Source organism: Anopheles ziemanni, chromosome X, assembly GCF_943734765.1.
Source record: "Anopheles ziemanni chromosome X, idAnoZiCoDA_A2_x.2, whole genome shotgun sequence".
Lineage (NCBI taxonomy): Eukaryota > Metazoa > Arthropoda > Insecta > Diptera > Culicidae > Anopheles > Anopheles ziemanni.
The window spans coordinates 963500-979153 of record NC_080707.1 but is presented as its reverse complement, the minus strand read 5'-3'; the positions used below and the strand labels follow the sequence as shown (position 1 = coordinate 979153).

At 47.6% G+C, this 15654-nt stretch overlaps 2 pseudogenes; one reads left to right on the top strand and one right to left on the bottom strand.

The window, feature by feature from the left end:
- Positions 1-252: 252 nt before the first annotated feature.
- Positions 253-4968, bottom strand: LOC131290434 (ionotropic receptor 25a-like; annotated as a pseudogene).
- Positions 4969-9517: 4549 nt separating this feature from the next.
- Positions 9518-15654, top strand: part of LOC131290433 (ionotropic receptor 25a-like) — a 34299-nt pseudogene continuing 28162 nt past the window's right edge.

The window sequence follows — 15654 nt, the reverse complement described above, 5'->3', positions numbered from 1 at the left end:
TTCCCGGAAACGCACGGAACTCGACCGTCGCCGTCATCAGCATCATCTTTCCCGTCCTCGTTGGCCGTTTGTTGACGTCAGGGTACGTTACAACTTCAAACTCATTACGAGCTGAGTACCATCGAGTGTAGGGACGTATGTGTGTGTGTGTGTGGTGGCTCTAGAGGCCGGATTAAAGGAAACTCGCAAGCGCAGGCAACCGAATCCGGCGTCCTCCGGCCTGGAGATTGTGCTTTGATATTATTGAATTACTTACGTGCCGATGATCAGAGGGTCCTGTGCAAGGGTGAGAAGAGGAAGAGAAGAGAGGGAGGAGTTTAGAGGAGGGAGGGGGAGGAGTCTGGGGTACAGGCCTCGTTGCATCTAATCTGCCATCAGGTCTTGATCCTTGCAATCTTTACAGCAAACGCAAACCCAACTCTGGAAAGGCGAAAAGCCTGCAAGGCTGCATATCCTTCACCTTCTACGTAAAGGCACGCACACAAACACACACACACACACACACATACACATGCATGGCACGATATGCAGTGCATCGGACAGGTGTTGTGTCCTGTGCTGGCGTTTGCTCGTTAGATTGCACGTAAACGAAGCAATACGGCGTAAGGAACGCTTTCTACACACAAAACGGCCCTGCATGGACACGCGATGCACCGATGCACCTAACTGCATCTGAAAGCCGATGCACCGGTCCACCCTCTACCCCACTGCCCTTTCTCCAGCCATTTTCCGATCGGCTGACTCCCAAAAGACGGTAAGGTAAGGTTAGGAAAATGAAAGCTTCACGCTCGATTAGCGTTAAATGGAGTTCTGTTTAACTAACTAGTTGACTTACCGTCCACTAGTCACATATCCACATGCACACACACACACGAAGACCACCGTGGTTTCACTTTGGGCAAGAATGGGCATCCGGCAAAGGTATATAATTTGATAAACGCTTGATTCAACCCCGGCACAAACCGCCTCGGTCGGTAATCGCTTGCTGGCAGCAGCTCTTGAGCTAATTTTCCCGACCCTCCTCACTTTCAACACACATCAAAGGCAACCGAATCGGAGGACTTGGTCCCGATCGTCGGTGCGTATAATCTCGAGTAATAACGGTTGGTAGGTTGCGCGTAGCGCGCCTAACGCATTGGAGCAGTGAATCAAGGATCGCTGGTTTAAAGGGTTTGGCAATGCACGAATTCTACTTGTATTAGCTTTACCCTTGCTTGGTGAACGCTGCACGCTTGTCACACATGCCGAATTTAATCTACACCCTAAGTTGGGGTATATTTAATGAGATGCTTTGGAGAAATATTATTGTAAAATAATCCTCAATCGTTTATATCGTTATAATATTATAATATCGTTCGATCCTGTTTATATCTAACGAAAACATCACCAAAATGTAACAGCGATTGCAACATTGTCCGTCATAGTGTGATAACGGTTTGATTTGAACACCTATCACTAAGCCTTCTCACCTGTCACCAAGCCTTCTCACCTCTCACTACGCCATCTCACCTGTCACTAAGCCCTCTCATCTGTCACTAAGCCCACTCACCTGTCACCGCCACTCTGTCAAAGTGACTTCCTCTGAAACCATGTGCTTTTACTAACCTACAAAGCTACTAAATTCTCACGTAAGTTTTACGTTCATTTAATGTCTATCACGGCATTTTTACTTGCCAGAAGGACATAATTGCCCCCTACCGTGTCCTGTTCATCAAATATTAAGGTATGTTACAAAAATACCCCAAGATACCTACATGATTGAGTACACCTAACCTTCCTACACCTAATCCTCGCTCGATCTTCCTTTTTCGGCATTCTAAGATGGTTCTGGCCCGCTCTTTGCGCCGATAGCACCTTTGCACCTCGCCGAACAGCGTGATCATGGCCAGCGCCAGCCCGACCAGCGTCCAGATGAACACCCCACCGAGGCTCTCCTCGCCCCAAAACCGGCAAACACATAGCCCACCTCGGTGAAGTTGCGATTGCGCAGAATCTCGTACTTGATCTCGGCCGAATCATGGATGAAGGCAAAGTCCGCATCGAGCCGCTCGTTTACCCGCCGAAAGCCGTCCGCCGCACTCGCCACCGGCTCCTTGATCGCATAGTCCCAGACGCGGTACTGCGCCTGATCGTTGACGCTCGAGAGCATCAGATTGCGCCACATCTGGTACAGCACGTCCTCGTCGTTCTTCATGTTGCGTAAGTAATCATGTGTGTCCGAGTTCTGCACGACCGTGTACTTAATGCGGTTCTGGCGCGACAGTAGCTCAAGGGACTGGACCGGTGTTTGCATGCGCTCCACCGTGAGGAACGCGTCCAGGTTTACAGTAAACGTCGCGAGCATGAGCACCACGAACAGCCAGTAGGCAGCGACCAGAGTTCGCCCGGAGAGTGCCTTCGGAGCTTCATCACCACGCAGAATCTCGTACTTGATCTCAGCCGAATCGTGGATGAAGGCAAAGTCCGCATCGAGACGCTCGTTTACTCGCCGGACGCCGTCCGCCGCACTCGATGGCGGCGATAATGTTGATGTACTGCTCCTTGATCAGATAGTCCCACGCCTGCGCCCGACCTGCGCCTGATCGTTGCCGCTCGAGAACGTCAGATTGCGCCACATCTGGTATAGCACGTCCTCGGCGTTCTTCATGTTCCGGAAGTAGTCATGTCAAGGGACTGGATGAGGTCAACGCAAACCAGCAGCTTTCCTTCATCGTAAAGTTCCTGCGTGTGGGAAAGTCAGTGGAGTAATCGGAAACGAACACAGTGGAGGAGTTACAATATCTTTAGGGAACCTGATCTCTTACCTTCTTGCACTGTAGGGCGAGAACTTATCCAGCAACCGATGCGAAAGCGAGCCCCAAAGCTACAGCCAGTGGCCCGTGCCATTGGTGACAAATAGGCGTACTTGCTGGTGCGTTGCCGGTGACCACAGGGTATCAATCTGGCCGATACCGATCGGTTTATGGCTGGCCGGAAAGTCCATGCAGATCAGCAGCTGGGATCCTTCGCAATGGGCTACAAATTTGACCGCCCGGATCTGGACCACCTTCAAGCGGAGAGCGTCGTCATTGAGAAACAACGGCAGCAACACGTCCTTGGTGCCCGTCACAAACGCTCCGCTGCGTGGCAAGCGAAACCGCCAGCCTCGTGACGTCGTCCGTGTGACTAAGTTTGCTGGACCTAAATGGTTACTACAATCATCCTCGCCTCCTTCCGATCAACCTTCACTTCCTGAGTGCATGATGACAGACCGGTTGTTCTGTGACCTCTCCAATCTTCGATTTCCAGTGTGTGTGTAGTTCGAGGCATCATGGAACCGAGCCCTGTTGATGCCGTGCCTCTTCTCGCCAAAGGGGGCCAAAGATTCTTTAGGAAACTAGCTATTTTCCTTCGGAAATGTGTACCAGCAAACTTCCGGATTAGCTTGTGGCGCTACTCGTGTGTTAGTTTAGTGTAGACGACGCAAGATGTTGTCGGGAAAGGATACCAATGTTCTTTCGATCGCCGTCGTCCTCGAAACAGCCAAATTGACTGGTGAGTGCGACGTCGGTGAGGTAAACTACATCGAAAATCGGCACTGTTCAACAAATATTAAGGTACGTAAAAAAAATACCATTAAAGACATATATGATTGTGTACACCTAATCTTCTAACACTAATCCTTGTTCGATCTTCCTTTTTAGGCGGTCTAAGGTGGTTCGAATGCGAAAGCGAGCCCCACAACTACAGCCAGTGGTCCATACAAATAGACGTACTTGCTGATGTGTTGCCGGTGATCACAGGATATCAATCTGGCCGATACCGATCGGTTTATGGCTGGCCGGAAAGTCCATGCAGATCAGCAGCTGGGATCCTTTTGATGGTCCACAAATGTGACCGCCCGGATCTGGATCACCTTCAAGCGGAGAGCGTCGTCAATGAGAAACAACGGCAGCAACACGTCCTTGGTGCCCGTCACAAACGCTCCGCTGCGTGGCAAGCGAAACCGCCAGGCTCTTGACGTCGTCCGTGTGACAAAGTTCGCTGGATCCAAATAGTTACTTCAATCATCCTCGCCTCCTTCCGATCAACCACCACTTCCTGACTGCATGATGACAGACCGGTTGTTCTGTGACCTCTCCAATCTTCGGTTTCCAGAGTGTGAACACCCCACCGAGGCTCTCCAGAGTGGTGCCCTCGCTGTCGTCCGTGCTCGGGCACTGGCCGTGCGCCGAGTTATTCCAGAATTTTGTCGTGAGCGACTCGAAGACGTGCTCCTGCAGCTCCAGTATGAAATAGCTCAGATCTTCCTGCAGATGGCTGCCCTGCTATCCCGTACGGTTGCTCGGCAAACACCTCGCCCACCTCGGTGAAGTTGCAGTTGCGCAATCGCGTACTTGATCTCGGCCGAATCGTGGATGAAGGCAAAGTCCGCATCGAGACGCTCGTTCACTCGCCGGAAGCCGTCCGCCGCACTCGCTACTGGCTCGGCCGGCTCGATGTCGGCGAGAATGTTGATGTACTGCTCCTTGATCAGATAGTCCCAGAACTGCGCCGGTTTGTTGCGGCTCGAGAGCGTCAGATTGCGCCATATCTGGTACAGCACGTCCTCGGCGTTCTTCATGTTCCGGAAGTAGTCATGTCAAGGGACTGGACGAGGTCAACGCGAACCAGCAGCTTTCCTTCATCGTAAAATTCCTGCGTGTGGGAAAGTCAGTGGAGTAAACGGAAACGAACACAGTGGAGGAGTTACAATATCTTTTGGAACCTGATCTCTTACCGACACTCGTACGGATAGGCAGCCTTGTTGTTTCTTGCACTGTAGGGCGAGAACTTGTCCAGCAACCGATGCGAAAGCGAGCCCCAAAGCTACAGCCAGTGGCCCGTGCCATTGGTGACAAATAGGCGTACTTGCTGGTGCGTTGCCGGTGACCACAGGGTATCAATCTGGCCGATACCGATCGGTTTATGGCTGGCCGGAAAGTCCATGCAGATCAGCAGCTGGGATCCTTTTGATGGTCCACAAATTTGACCGCCCGGATCTGGACCACCTTCAAGCGGAGAGCGTCGTCAAAGAGAAACAACGGCAGCAACTCGTCCTTGGTGCCCGTCACAAACGCTCCGCTGCGTGGCAAGCGAAACCGCCAGGCTCTTGACGTCGTCCGTGTGACAAAGTTCGCTGGATCCAAATAGTTACTTCAATCATCCTCGCCTCCTTCCGATCAACCTTCACTTCCTGAGTGCATGATGACAGACCGGTTGTTCTGTGACCTCTCCAATCTTCGATTTCCAGTGTGTGTGTAGTACGAGGCATCATGGAACCGAGCCCCGTTGATGCCGTGCCTCTTCTCGGTCGTCAAGAGGCCAAAGATTCCTTAGAAAACTAGCTATTTTCCTTCGGAAATGTGTGCCAGCAAACTTCCGGATTAGCTTGTGGTGCTACGCGTGTGTTAGTTCAGTGTAGACGACGTAAGATGTTGTCGGGAAGGGATACCAATGTCCTTTCGATCGCCGTTGTCCTCCAAACAGCCAAGGGTGACTTGCGAGTGCGACGTCGGTGAGGTAAAACACGTCAAACATCGGTACGGCGCGTGTGCAGACGTTTTACGTACGATTATTACCACGCGCGGTCAAACCAATTTAGAATAATAAAGTTACTTGTCCTAGCTTTACTCTTCGCGAAAGAAAAGAAAACAGCGATGGGTCACAAATTTGACCGCCCGGATCTGGACCACCTACGAGCGGAGAGCGTCGTCAATGAGAAACAACGGCAGCAACACGTCCTTGGTGCCCGGTAAATGGTTACTTCAATCATCCTCGCCTCCTTCCGATCAACCTTCACTTCCTGAGTGCATGATGACAGACCGGTGGTTCTGTGGCCTCTCCAATCTTCGATTTCCAGTGTGTGTGTGTAGTTCGAGGCTTAATGGAACAGAGCCCCGTTGATCCCGCGCCTCTTCTCGCCAAAGGGGGCCAAAGATTCCTTAGGAAACAAGCTATTTTCCTTCCGAAATGTGTGCCAGCAAACTTCCGGATTAGCTTGTGGTGCTACGCGTGTGTTAGTTCAGTGTAGACGACGTAAGATTGTGTCGGGAAGGGATACCAATGTCCTATCGATCGCCGTCGTCCTCCAAACAGCCAAGGGTGACTTGCAAGTGCGACGTCGGTGAGGTAAAACACGTCAAACATCGGTACGGCGCGTGTGCAGCCGTTTTACGTACGATTATTACCGCACGCGGTCAAAACCAATTGTTTTAGAATAATAAAGTTACTTGTCCTTACTGTACTCTTCGCGAAAGAAAAGAAAACAGCTATCAGCTTCGTTTGCATGTCGTTTCCTGTGAGTAAAGTGTAGTTTAAGTGTGTTGCGAGTAAATTAACGGGTTCCAATTGTATTTAGACATGTTCTATTGCGAATTTTAGTACTGTAAGAACTGCATTTTGTACGTGCGGACAAGAACATGCAGTTTTACTAGTTGTTTATAAACAAATGTTATCAAAACCGATTATATAGGCCATAAGAAGACCAATTACAAGGTTATAGAGGCTAAATGCAGTTGTTATTCCACATTTTTGTATGTTTACACGCTCGTTTCTGATTTGAAGAATAAATAAAGTCGTAAATAAGGTTATACTAAAGAATTTTAACCCTTTTTGTCGACTTTTTATTGCGTATTATCCGAAAATATCTGTAAACCAACTCTAAATTATCCGAAAACAGTTATTTTGGTAAGTAAAACAACTTTTGATCACCTTTAAAAGAGTTATTTTTAAGTAAGTTAAATAACTTTTAATTAAACTAAAATATTACCACAAATTTCAGGCTTTTTTTCCGACAAAATCCTGAAAAAATCAGATTTTTTGGTCCAAAATTGCATTTTTTAGCGCGAAAACCGTCTCTCCGGTTCAATTGACAACTGTCAGCTGACAGCTGTCACCTGTCAACCGCTTCGGATAACCGGTCAACCGTTTCGGCCGAACCGCCAACTGTCACCTGTTTCCCGCCAACCGGTTCGGCCGAACCGGTTTAAATTTTGTGCTACCTCCTACGAAACTGGTAATCCTTCGCTCCTGTTACTTTTCGGCCAAAAAGCCGGTTTTTGACGGTTTTTGGGGCCCAAACCCGAGCGGGCCCGACAATTTTCGAGCTGAAAATTCAACTTTTGTAACAGGAGCGCAGGATTTTCAGGAGGTAGCAGGAGCAAAATTTTTATCGATTTTTCGACCTAGCCTGGTACTTTTGGGCCGGTTTTTGAGGATGAAAATTTCAACTTTTTTAACAGGAGCGCAGGATTTTCAGGAGGTAACAGGAGCAAAATTTTTATCGATTTTTCAGCATAAACTGGTACTTTTGGGCCGATTTTTGGGGATGCAAATTTCCATTTTTTTACCAAAAGTGATGGATTTAAAGTAGTTTAACTTACCTAACTCATTCTTTTCGGATAAATAGAAGCTTTTTATACTGTTTTCGGATAATTAAAAACTGTTTAACTTACCTAAATAAATCTTTTTGCATAAAATGCAATATTTTCGGATTACTAAAAGTTGTTTTACTTATCAAAATAACTCTTTTCGGATAATTTAAAGTTGATTTACAGATATTTTCGGATAATACGCAATAATAAGTCGACAAAAAGGGTTAAAATTCTTTAGTATAACCTTATTTAAGACTTTATTTATTCTTCAAATCAATCACGAGCGTGTAAACATACAAAAATGTGCAAAAACTACTGCATTTAGCCTCTACAGTCTTGCGATTCGCCTTCTTATGGCCTATATAATCGGTTTTGATAACATTTGTTTATAAACAACTAGTAAAACTGCATGTTCTTGTCCGCACGTACAAAATGCAGTTCTTACAGTACTAAAATTCGCAATAGAACATGTCTAAATACAATTGGAACCCGTTAATTTACTCGCAACACACTTAAACTACACTTTACTCACAGGAAACGACATGCAAACGAAGCTGATAGCTGTTTTCTTTTCTTTCGCGAAGAGTACAGTAAGGACAAGTAACTTTATTATTCTAAAACAATTGGTTTTGACCGCGTGCGGTAATAATCGTACGTAAAACGTTTGCACACGCGCCGTACCGATGTTTGACGTGTTTTACCTCACCGACGTCGCACTTGCAAGTCACCCTTGGCTGTTTGGAGGACGACGGCGATCGATAGGACATTGGTATCCCTTCCCGACACAATCTTACGTCGTCTACACTGAACTAACACACGCGTAGCACCACAAGCTAATCCGGAAGTTTGCTGGCACACATTTCCGAAGGAAAATAGCTAGTTTTCTAAGGAATTTTTGGCCTCCTGAAGACCGAGAAGAGGAACGGCATCAACAGGGCTCGGTTCCATGATGCCTCGAACTACACACACACTGGAAATCGAAGATTGGAGAGGTCACAGAACAACCGGTCTGTCATCATGCACTCAGGAAGTGAAGGTTGATCGGAAGGAGGCGAGGATGATTGAAGTAACTATTTGGATCCAGCGAACTTTGTCACACGGACGACGTCAAGAGCCTGGCGGTTTCGCTTGCCACGCAGCGGAGCGTTTGTGACGGGCACCAAGGACGTGTTGCTGCCGTTGTTTCTCATTGACGACGCTCTCCGCTTGAAGGTGATCCAGATCCGGGCGGTCACATTTGTGGACCATCAAAAGGATCCCAGCTGCTGATCTGCATGGACTTTCCGGCCAGCCATAAACCGATCGGTATCGGCCAGATTGATATCCTGTGATCACCGGCAACACATCAGCAAGTACGTCTATTTGTATGGACCACTGGCTGTAGTTGTGGGGCTCGCTTTCGCATTCGAACCACCTTAGACCGCCTAAAAAGGAAGATCGAACAAGGATTAGTGTTAGAAGATTAGGTGTACACAATCATATATGTCTTTAATGGTATTTTTTTTACGTACCTTAATATTTGTTGAACAGTGCCGATTTTCGATGTAGTTTACCTCACCGACGTCGCACTCACCAGTCAATTTGGCTGTTTCGAGGACGACGGCGATCGAAAGAACATTGGTATCCTTTCCCGACAACATCTTGCGTCGTCTACACTAAACTAACACACGAGTAGCGCCACAAGCTAATCCGGAAGTTTGCTGGTACACATTTCCGAAGGAAAATAGCTAGTTTCCTAAAGAATCTTTGGCCCCCTTTGGCGAGAAGAGGCACGGCATCAACAGGGCTCGGTTCCATGATGCCTCGAACTACACACACACTGGAAATCGAAGATTGGAGAGGTCACAGAACAACCGGTCTGTCATCATGCACTCAGGAAGTGAAGGTTGATCGGAAGGAGGCGAGGATGATTGTAGTAACCATTTAGGTCCAGCAAACTTAGTCACACGGACGACGTCACGAGGCTGGCGGTTTCGCTTGCCACGCAGCGGAGCGTTTGTGACGGGCACCAAGGACGAGTTGCTGCCGTTGTTTCTCTTTGACGACGCTCTCCGCTTGAAGGTGGTCCAGATCCGGGCGGTCAAATTTGTGGACCATCAAAAGGATCCCAGCTGCTGATCTGCATGGACTTTCCGGCCAGCCATAAACCGATCGGTATCGGCCAGATTGATACCCTGTGGTCACCGGCAACGCACCAGCAAGTACGCCTATTTGTCACCAATGGCACGGGCCACTGGCTGTAGCTTTGGGGCTCGCTTTCGCATCGGTTGCTGGACAAGTTCTCGCCCTACAGTGCAAGAAGGTAAGAGAACAGGTTCCCTAAGATATTGTAACTCCTCCACTGTGTTCGTTTCCGATTACTCCACTGACTTTCCCACACGCAGGAACTTTACGATGAAGGAAAACTTCTGGTTCGCGTTGACCTCGTTCATCCCGCAAGGTGGTGGTGAAGCTCCGAAGGCACTCTCCGGGCGAACTCTGGTCGCTGCCTACTGGCTGTTCGTGGTGCTCATGCTCGCGACGTTTACCGCAAACCTGGCCGCGTTTCTCACGGTGGAGCGCATGCAAACACCGGTCCAGTCCCTTGAGCAACTGTCGCGCCAGAACCGCATCAAGTACACGGTCGTGCAGAACTCGGACACACATGACTACCGTCGCGACATGAAGAACGCCGAGGACGTGATGTACCAGATGTGGCGCCATCTGACGCTCTCGAGCCGCAACGATCCGGCGCAGTACCGCGTCTGGGACTATCCGATCAATGAGCAGTACATCAACATTCTCGCCGCCATCGATTCGTCCGAGCCGGTGGCGAAAGCGGCGGACGGCTTCCGGTGGGTAAACGAGCGGCTCGATGCGGACTTTGCCTTAATCCACGATTCGGCCGAGATCAAGTACGCGATTCTGGGCAACTGCAACTTCATCGAGGTGGGCGAGGTGTTTGCCGAGCAACCGTACGGGATAGCAGGACAGCCATCTGCAGGAAGATCTGAGCTATTTCATACTGGAGCTGCAGGAGCACGTCTTCGAGTCGCTCACGACAAAATTCTGGAATAACTCGGCGCACGGCCAGTGCCCGAACACGGACGACAGCGAGGGCACCACGCTGGAGAGCCTCGGTGGGGTGTTCACACTCTGGAAATCGAAGATTGGAGAGGTCACAGAACAACCGGTCTGTCATCATGCACTCAGGAAGTGGAGGTTGATCGGAAGGAGGCGAGGATGATTGAAGTAACCATTTAGGTCCAGCAAACTTAGTCACACGGACGACGTCACGAGGCTGGCGGTTTCGCTTGCCACGCAGCGGAGCGTTTGTGACGGGCACCAAACCAAGGACGAGTTGCTGCCGTTGTTTCTCTTTGACGACGCTCTCCGCTTGAAGGTGGTCCAGATCCGGGCGGTCAAAGTTGTGCAAAGGATCCCAGCTACTGATCTGCATGGACTTTCCGGCTGGCCATAAACCGATCGGTATCGGCCGGATAGATATCTTATGATCACCGGTAAAGCATCAGCAAGTACGTCTATTTGTATGGACCACTGGCTGTAGCTTTGGGGCTCGCTTTCGCATCGGTTGCTGGACAAGTTCTCGCCCTACAATGCAAGAAGGTAAGAGATCAGGTTCCCTAAAGATATTGTAACTCCTCCACTGTGTTCGTTTCCGATTACTCCACTGACTTTCCCACACGCAGGAACTTTACGATGAAGGAAAGCTGCTGGTTTGCGTTGACCTCATCCAGTCCCTTGACATGACTACTTCCGGAACATGAAGAACGCCGAGGACGTGCTATACCAGATGTGGCGCAATCTGACGTTCTCGAGCGGCAACGATCAGGCGCAGTTCTTGGACTATCTGATCAAGGAGCAGTACATCAACATTATCGCCGCCATCGAGTGCGGCGGACGGCTTCCGTCGGGTACACGAGCGTCTCGATGCGGACTTTGCCTTCATCCACGATTCGGACGAAATCAAGTACGAGATTCTGCGTGGTGATGAAGCTCCGAAGGCACTCTCCGGGCGAACTCTGGTCGCTGCCTACTGGCTGTTCGTGGTGCTCATGCTTGCAACGTTTACCGTAAACCTGGACGCGTTCCTCACGGTGGAGCGCATGCAAACACCGGTCCAGCCCCTTGAGCAACTGTCGCGCCAGAACCGCATCAAGTACACGGTCGTGCAGAACTCGGACACACATGAATACTTCCGCAACATGAAGAACGTCGAGGACGTGCTGTACCAGATGTGGCGCAATCTGATGCTCTCGAGCGGCAACGATCCGGCGCAGTACCGCGTCTGGGACTATCCGATCAAGGAGCCGGTGGCGAGTGCGGCGGACGGCTTTCGGCGGGTAAACGAGCGGCTCGATGCGGACTTTGCCTTCATCCATGATTCGGCCGAGATCAAGTACGAGATTCTGCGCAATCGCAACTTCACCGAGGTGGGCTATGTGTTTGCCGGTTTTGGGGCGAGGAGAGCCTCGGTGGGGTGTTCATCTGGACGCTGGTCGGGCTGGCGCTGGCCATGATCACGCTGTTCGGCGAGGTGCAAAGGTGCTATCGGCGCAAAGAGCGGGCCAGAACCATCTTAGAATGCCGAAAAAGGATCGAGCGAGGATTAGGTGTAGGAAGGTTAGGTGTACTCAATCATGTAGGTATCTTGGGGTATTTATGTAACATACCTTAATATTTGATGAACAGGACACGGTAGGGGGCAATTATGTCCTTCTGGCAAGTAAAAATGCCGTGATAGACATTAAAAGAACGTAAAACTTACGTGAGAAGTTAGTAGCTTTGTAGGTTAGTAAAAGCACATGGTTTCAGAGGAAGTCACTTTGACAGAGTGGCGGTGACAAGTGAGAGGGGTTAGTGACAGGTGAGAGGGTTTAGTGATAGGTGAGAAGGCTTAGTGACAGGTGAGATGGCGTAGTGAAAGGTGAGAAGGCTTAGTGATAGGTGTTCAAATCAAACCGTTATCACACTATGACGGACAATGTTGCAATCGCTGTTACATTTTGGTGATGTTTTCGTTAGATATAAACAGGATCGAACGATTTTTACAATGATATTTCTCCGAACTTAGGGTGCAGATAAAATAACTAACTAAAGGATATTTTTATCCTTCTACTAACATCGTAAGTTATTTTGTGGCTTGTTGGAAAAGCTGATATCACATTTACAAAAACTATATGTTTCCTGCAACCTGTTTTTCACCATTTAATTATCGATCTTCCATTCCTCCGACAGTTTGATCATTCGTCTCTCCTTAAAGTGGACCTAGATTTTATGAAAAAATTAGTTGGATCACCCTCGGTGGCATATCGTGGACGTAATGGTGTTTGCGACACAGGAGCATAACACATGAGCCAATAGAATAAACATGCGATGCAAACAGTGGAAGGTAATAAGCATCCCATTCCAAAACTGCATCCAACGACAATGCAATGCCGCGCCGGTTTTTCCCAACCATCGAACTCGTTGTTTCTGACGGCAATTTCCCTCTCCCCCGCTTGCAATGGACATGCATCCGTGAGTTTTCCCCTTCGTTCGTTCGTTCGTTGTTTCGTTTCTGGCATTGTTTTTGCTCCCGGGTTTTGTGGTTCCGGTTCAGGCTCACGCTATTTTCCGTCCCATTTCCCGACCGTTTAGAACATTTGCATACGTCCCCATTGCGCCATTGAATGCAAACTCAAGTGGCGGTGAATTGTTTTACCTTCTCCCTTTGCTTCCTCCCCGTTGCGCTACCCCGCCAGCCATTTCCACTTGTCTACTCGATTGTCGTGATTGTACGATTTTGGCTTTTTCTCGTCCTCAATCAATTCCTTTTTCTCGACTTCTCGACGTTGGAAAACTGCTCCGGTATCGTTTCGTTTCCGTCGGCGAAGCACTACAACACTGCAACATTACGGTTTCCTCGCGGTGCGCTCAACACAAAGACACTCGCCTCTCGGTTTGAATCCGTTGTTGGTTTAGTTTTATTCCGTTTCCTTTCATTCACTGTGAATGGGAGAGAAAAAATGGCTGTTAGAAAATCGTTACCTTATCATGCCAGCGGGAATGAGGGGAAACCCCCAGGAGGGCTGGGAATTTCCACTCGCCCCTAAAGGGCTACTTGGAAAACTTTCCAAAGCTATGCCCGAACTTCCAGAACTGAAACTGCAGGCGAGTCCAACACACGGTTGTAAACCCCCGGGGGGATGGAAAACTGGAAAAGGATTAACGGGAGAAGAGGTTAACTTCCACCACCATCACACCGACCGCTTTCCCCCTCCCTCCCCCAACGACCACAAGCAAGCAAAACACAAACGTGCCGGAGAAACTTTTTCCTTACTCGATGCGATGAGTTTTCACCATTTTCCCGCCTCGAAGCCCAGCATGTTTCGCATAACTCCAAGCATAAAGCGAGCGATGCCGATGCTGCCGCTTGATTGAGTGCTTTTTTGGAGTTTCCGCCTTGTGGGTTTGGCATTGTTTCGCTGTGTTTTGCAACCGGTTGGTTGTATTTGTTTGTTTGTTTGTTTGTTTGTTTGCCTGTTTAAAGGTTTCGATGTTGTTTTTCTTTTCTTCAGCATAAAGGAAAATTCCTCCCGATCGAATGCACTCCGCAAAATACAGGAGGCAAGCCATTTTTTAAGAAACTTTTCCTTCTCTATATAGTTTGAGCGTTTTACCCTTTCCATGCTCGCCGGCTTCTTGATTGATCTTTTTCATTCAGTTGAATGCTTCCAAAACTAGGATGTGGTTTTATGCGGGATTTTCATCTAGAATGATATTAATTAATGAAGTTTTTGGTATGTAAAGACATGTTATTTTGCGTTATCTATCTATTTCTAATTTTGTACACATTACATGCATGAGAAAAACTCAGGAAGAAATACGAATGCTACGGTAGGAAGAAATAGATCACAAAAAAGAGGAAAATCTCCGAGGAAAAATCCATTTACGGAGCCCAGCACGCATAACGGAACGAAGAAAAAGAAAAATGAGCCCAATAAGACTTTAACTAACTCCGGCAGATTAATTTCCGGCCGGGGTAATTCATTTGCATTAAAATTGCTAGTTGTTACTTCATTAGAGCATGTCGCGGAGGAAAAAAGGGGTTGAACAGGGGTTCGATTTAATTCCGCAAAGGACAAAGCGCGCTAAGACTCCGGAGGTGACCGAAGCGATGATTCTTCCTTTTTTTTTTATTTTCGCTGCCTCTGCGTGCTGCACCAAACTACCCCCTTGGGTGTCCTCGGGCCCGGATATTTTTGACCTGCCATCCTTTCGTTTTCCCCCCGGAGAACTGCCCGCGTTTGGAATGATCGGCCTGCCGTCGCTGGCTCCTAAGAAATTTAAATTAATGACATTTTTAAACCCATTTCCTTCAACCCCAAACCCGACCCTGGCTGGGTTTATTGGTCGGCTGTTAAGAAAAAAGAGGTGTATCATTTCATATTTCGCGCGCAAGTAAAGAAAAGAAAAGGAAAGAAAAGAAAAAAATATTTGTAGGTAAGAAAAAGTGAAATCCAACATTTCACGCCGGCTAGAAAATGAAGAAAGATGATTGGATTCCTTTTTTGTATCTCAAGAAGTACAGTTTTTTACACACTTCTTTCTCAAATATGTTTCTCTGGGAATCTTTTACCTTTTACTTGGCAACCCTTTTTCTTTATTCAGGTCCGAAAGGGAGCAGCATTTGATAATAAATTTTAATAAACGCCAATTACTCTTTGGCTTGGGTCATTATGTGGACACGATATGCTTGAAATTAGTTTTTTTTTGTCGTTGCACGTTATTCGTGAAAATGTCTCAATATTTGTGAACACTTTGACCTATCTCCTTATAAATCACCGATAAAAAATTAAAGGAAAGTAGTTAACATGTGGTTTCTAATCTGAAATCGTTTCATTTTCAATACTCACCTGTTCTAATTTATAGATCACAGCAAAACCTACCAAATTAAACAAATGAAAACTAAAGAATATATTAAAACTTATCTTATTACCGTATAATCTGCAGAAGCTACACATTCGAAAGGATAAATAATGAAATATTCCATATTCCTTTGCGCAAATAAGTAAATTAATCTATTTTATATCTTTGCCACTTCGATGACGAGCTAAAGACGTTCCTTGACACAACATTTTTCGATAACCTTGTAACCAAATAACCTTGTATACCTTTCAATCGGATTGTTTTTAAATATTCATTTAGAATTACTTTAAACACGAATATTTCATATGTTTTTACTCACACCTAAGTAATTAGATTTATTAAAAGTAAA